Source organism: Perissodus microlepis, chromosome 6 (assembly GCF_051167445.1).
Source record: "Perissodus microlepis isolate ML-2025 ecotype Zambia chromosome 6, ASM5116744v1, whole genome shotgun sequence".
NCBI lineage: Eukaryota > Metazoa > Chordata > Actinopteri > Cichliformes > Cichlidae > Perissodus > Perissodus microlepis.
Genome location: NC_140466.1, coordinates 650001 through 655627, shown reverse-complemented (window position 1 = coordinate 655627; position 5627 = coordinate 650001). Strand labels below are relative to the sequence as shown.

At 45.7% G+C, this 5627-nt stretch overlaps 1 protein-coding gene across 4 annotated transcripts in view; it reads left to right on the top strand.

Moving 5' to 3' along the window:
* Positions 1 to 3300: 3300 nt before the first annotated feature.
* Positions 3301 to 5627, top strand: part of slc8a1a (solute carrier family 8 member 1a) — a 27304-nt gene continuing 24977 nt past the window's right edge. For 3 of the 4 annotated variants that reach the window (XM_084929782.1, XM_084929783.1, XM_084929780.1), the window contains exon 1: positions 3301 to 3518. The gene's annotated coding sequence lies outside the window, so the exon portion shown is untranslated. The remainder of the gene's footprint in view (positions 3519 to 5627) is intronic. The other variant, XM_084929781.1, reaches the window with a different exon arrangement.

Sequence of the window (5627 nt, the reverse complement as noted above, 5' to 3'; positions counted from 1 at the left end):
TTCAGGGCCGTCAAACCTCAGTCCTCGAGGGCCAGCATCCTGCTTGTTTTTGAGATATTCCTGCCCAACCTGCTGCTGATTACCTGGATCAGGTGTGCTTTACCAGTAAGAAACTACAAGGGCAGGTTAGTTGGAAAACAAGCAGGACAGCGGCCCTCGAGGCCTGGAGTTCGACACCTGTGATCTGTTTTCTTACCACGTTAATTTCACCGTCCTCGTCTCTTCCTCACGCTGTTGTTGGGCTGTGGCCCCTCCTCCTGTGCTGCAGCAGCAGTCTCCTGAGCCTACGAGACCTGGTTGCTGGTTGTTTCTGGTTGTTGTACTGGCTCAGGCTCAGCTGTCGCACTCACTACTCCCCACGCTACACCAGTCTGCTGACACCTGAGCAAGCAGGTGAGCTTGTTGGTGTCATTTTCATTTCATTTTATTCATTTATAAAGCACATTTAATAACAACAGGGCGTTGACCAAAGTGCTGTACAACACAACAATTAAACAGTGACATTAACAACAACAACTGATAAAAATTAAAACAGATTAGGATAAAAGAATTGGTAACTCTCCTACTGTTTCGAAAGCCAGAGTAAAAAAATATGTTTTAAGATGCGATTTAAAAAGAGTAACAGTTGGGGCCTTTCTGTGTCAGACAGGTATGAAGAGAACCGCTCCAAGCCAGATCCTGATACACCAACCCAGCACCTGTTGAGCAGAATGTGATGAAAAGATGAGCTCCAACACAGAACAGTAACCGTCGTCACTCTGCATCATCATTTGATGCTCTCAGAGCTGACTCAGTGAGGTCTCAGTGAGGGCCGCAGGCTTCTCTAAGATCTTAGCAGTAAGTGGCAACTTGGAGGTGGGTCTATAACTGCCAATCAGAGGAGGATCCAAATGTTCCTTTTTCAAAAGTGGGTGGATGACACCATTTTTGAAGCAGCTACTTCGCCAGAGGCCAGGAAATGACAGTGAGCACACTGGGGGTGATGCACTGTGGGACATTTTTGATCTGCTGGTGTAGGTAACAGAGATGGTACCGCTAAGCTCGCCAACTCAGGTAAAGTTACTGGTGTTGGACAACAGGCTGAACTGGTGTAGGACAGATGCAGATAAATAAAAATAACGCAGCGCTGGTCCGAAGTAAAAATGTCCTGAGAACAAGGTCCAGAGTGCCCTTTGGCGTGAGCTGGGATACGTGCTGGTAAAAACGAAACGTGTCCATGACTCTCATAAAACTCCCAGCAGAGGTCAAAGCCATCATCAGTATGGACGTTAGCATCCCAGCTATCATGAGCCTCAAACAGCACCTGCTCTCACCTGCTCTGAGCAGACACCTGAAAGTTTACCCACAATGCACCAGTGCTGGTTTCTGCTCTCTGATCCATGTCACTGATGCTGAAAGGAGGTCCGAGTTTCTGCAAACTTGCACTGATGCAGCGGAAAATAACAGAAAATGAGACGTGGTTCTGGGAGGGTCAGCTGACCCCCGTGTTTATCTCATGATCGGTCTGCACAGACACCAGAAGCACGAGTTTTACAGTTCACTCCTAAACCTTCATCGTTGAGACTGAACCGCAGCACGAGCGTGTTGCTGCAGGAAATGATCACGATAAACACAGGAAGTGCTGCTCTGTGAATGCTTAAAGCTGAACTCTGTCCTCATAACCCTGCAGTAAGGGTTTCTATCTGCAGGTGAACCTGCACAGGTGTCAGCCTCAGTCACAAAAAGAATCTCTTTGTAATATTAAGAACTTACAATAAAATCAGAAATCGTGCGAGGCTCGTCTGCTGTGAGGAACCGTGTTTAAAGGTGTGAAACGAGTGTGTCGCTCTCTGGATGCCTCCCTGTGAAGGTTGTGCAGATGTCATGTGTGGGGGTTTGGGGATGGGGGTGGCTGCGAGGCACTTGTCCCAGCATTCCTGCCTCTGGTAGCCGTTAGCGGTTATCTCCCCACGTGTCGGTGGTGACGAGGAGCTGCTGAATGGCCCCGGGCCCTGCAGAGCCTTGTATGGCCATGACCCGCCAGCAGAAGGACGATAAGCAGCGCGCAGGCAGCTACGCAGCCATGTTTAGTACGGCATGTTTTTCTGTTAAATTTAGAGCAGTTATCGGACTCGGCTCTCCCTCCTGAGCGCACTCTCTTCTCCTGCTGCTGCTGTGTCAGGACCAGAGGTGAGTACCAGCTCAGAGAAGCACCACAGACCGGGTTTACTCTGCGGCAGCTGGGCTTCTTCAGGTCATCGTCACGCCTCTGGGATGGAGTGATGTAATGCAGACGTAGGTGATGCTGTAGGGTAGCTGGTGTAATGTTGTGTGATTTTATAGGGTGTAATGGTGTGGTAATAGTATACAGCAGTACTTTGGCGTGTGAGGATTAGTACTGTTGTTGCTGGTACTTTGCAACACAAGTGAAGGACCAAAGCTTGCAGTTTCTCTGACATCCAGCGGAGGCAGCAGTGAGTCAGTCCTCATAGACTCCCATGTTAAACTTCCCATGCTTACAGCCTGATGCACCGATTGGTTGATCTCAGTAGATATTTCCATCCTTCACGCCACCTGTACGGCGGGAGGATGATTTCATAACTCGCCTGTTTAAATCTGACTAAATCGGAGCCAAACAGCTGTTTTTGGACACAGCTGATCTCTGATTGTAGCTCAGGTTCAACTCTCAGAGGGGAGGTCTGTGTGAGGGAGCTGAGACCAGAGAAGTACAGCTTGAGTACTTCTGTAAAACTTTGAAGTTTTCACTGTAGCGGTGGTACAATGAGAAACTCCTTTAATGGAAAGTATAAGTAAAGGAGACGAGGCTGAGGTAACGGGGTGAATAAAATGCAGTTTGGTCCATAGATCAGTCTGATAAACGGAGGTTTCTTCCTGTTAAAAGGGAGTTTTTTCTTCCCACTGTCACCAAAATGCTTGCTCATATGGGATCATGTGATTGTTGGGTTTTCTCTGTATGGATTATTGTAGGATCTACCTTACAATATAAAGCGCCTTGAGGCGACCGTTGCTGTGGTTTGGCGCTGTGTAAATCAAACTGAATTGAAGTTTGCAGGAAGCAAAGGAGGACCAAATCAGTTTAAGATGAGACGTGAGGTGTGGACTCACCAAACTCCAGATTCAGTAACCTGACCCCCGTTAAAGAGGAAACGTGAGAGCAGAGCTGCAGGAAACAGCCTGGCTCTGAATGAATTTGTTACACGTGATCTGATTTGCTGATTTCGTGTCCTCTTTGTTAACGTCACCCTGCGGGCGGCAGAGGGAGAGGAGGTGCTGAGGAGAGGACGGCGCTGCTCCGTCAGCTCTGTTGTTATTTCGGTGTTATCATCAGGTGGTGTTTCTGTTCCTCGTCTCCACGCCGTCTGACAGCCTCTCGCTGGTCCTCTGGAGGAGGTTTAGTGTCGGGGTTTCAGCTCTCTGTCAGATGAAAAGTCTTGTGCATTTGTCACCCTTCTGATTTTTTCTTCTTTTCCATCGTCCATCAGTGAGTTTGATCTTCACCTGAAACAGTTTGAGCCAAGGTAGGTTTCTGATTTTCTCCTGAGCGATCGTGCAGTGTTTCAGCTGAGCTTGTGTTGCTGTTCATGTCACAGCAGGTCACAGCATCTCTCCCTGATCTAACTCTGACAGGGATGATTTGGATTAATCTGTCTACGATTGTTCATTTTTGCACACCCATCCTTGTTTATTTATGTATATATTTGTATTTTTTTTTATTATAAATTAGCATTTTTGACCTGGGCGCTGACACGCAGCAGTGTTTGTGATCAGTGTGCGTGAGCTGCAAACTTTGTTGGGTTATTAAAGATCGTCGAATCTGAAAACAAATCATTTTAAAGATGTCCATTCAAATTTTATCGTTATTTAAAAAGCTTGAATATAAAAGAGACACAAACGAATTTAAAGGACTGTGTCACTTTAGTCGTTTTTTGTCACTTGTTTTAACAGTTTGTAGTTTCCAGTAGTAGTTTTTCTCTTTTCCAGCAGGTTTGCGGCTCGCTGGTTGTCGTTTTCTCTTCGTAGCTTTGTCTGCTTTTATCACATTTCTGACAGTTTGTGTTGACGTTTTTCTTTCTCCTAAAGTGATTTTCAGTGTTTGTGGTACTTTTCTGTTTCTTTTTATTATATTATATATATATTTTTTATTATATTTATTATATTTATTTTATTATATACTTTTGTACCTTTGATTTCCTGTCTCGCTCTCTTGCAACAGGTTAGTTTGCCTTTGTGTAATTAGGCTGCTTTGTGTCTTTTCATAGTCATACTGAGGTGTGAAATGTGCCCTTGCAGGAACAACAGGCATGGTTGCTGTTGTGAGCTGTTATTGTAAGAGCAGCCTCTCATTAGACTTCAGTGTTGCTGGTGTAGGGTTGAAATAGGAGGAGATGCTCTGTGGCTCCGCCCCATCTGCACTATCACATTCACACAAACACTTTTTTTCTACTCAAGTGCTTTCTCTCTAACAGCCACACTCTGAAGAATGCCTCAGAGAGCAACGTGAGGTTCAGTGTCTTGCCCACAGATACCTTGGCATGGAGACAGGAGCAGGGATCAAACTGCCAACCTTTTGATTAGTAGTTGACCTGATCTATTCAATTCAAATCACAACAACAGTCGCCTCAAGGTGCTTGATGTTGTAAGGTAGACCCTACAATAATACATACAGAGAAAAACCCAACAATCATATGACCCCCTATGAGCAGCACTTTGGCCACAGTGGGAAGGAAAAACTCCCTTTTAACAGGAAGAAACCTCTGGCAGAACCAGGCTCAGGGAGGGGCGGGGCCATCTGCTGTGATTGGTTAGGGTGAGAGAAGGAAGACAGGATAAAGACATGCTGTGGAAGAGAGACAGAGATTAATAACAGATATGATTCAGTGCACAGAGGTCTGTGAACACATAGTGAGTGAAGAAGAAAAACTCAGTGCATCATGGGAGTCCCCCAGCAGCCTACACCTATTGCAGCATAACTAAGGGAGGATCCAGGGTCACCTGGTCCAGCCCTAACTATATGCTTTAGCAAAAAGGAAAGTTTGAAGCCTAATCTTGAAAGTAGAGATAGTTTCTGTCTCCTGAATCCAAACTGGAAGCTGGTTCCACAGAAGAGGGGCCTGAAAACTGAAGGCTCTGCCTCCCATTCTACTTTTAAATACTCTAGGAACAACAAGTAGGCCTGCAGTGTGAGAGCAAAGTGCTCTAATAGGGTGATATGGTACTACAAGGTCATTAAGATAAGATGGGGCCTGATTATTTAAGACCTTGTATGTGAGGAGCAGGATCTTGAATTCTGGATTTATTAGGAAGCCAAAACAGGAGAAATCTGCTCTCTCTCCCTGTCAGTACTAGAAGGAGAAAGCAGATTTCTGAGCTACAGCCACCCCATAAGATACACCAATAATATTGTTGAGCCTGCTGGAAGCATTTCATGCTTCACAAACCAAGCCCATCTCATAAGAACATGACTCATGTGTGGGTCAGGACAGACTTTAGCTTTCATACAGATGAGAGGACAGACTCTCCTTTTTTCACTGAAGCACTGCTGCTGCCAGTTTCACAGCCACTTTTAGAAGTAGAGGTAGTTTGAATGTGGAACAAGGCTTCAGCTCCAGCTCGGTTTTAAACATAAT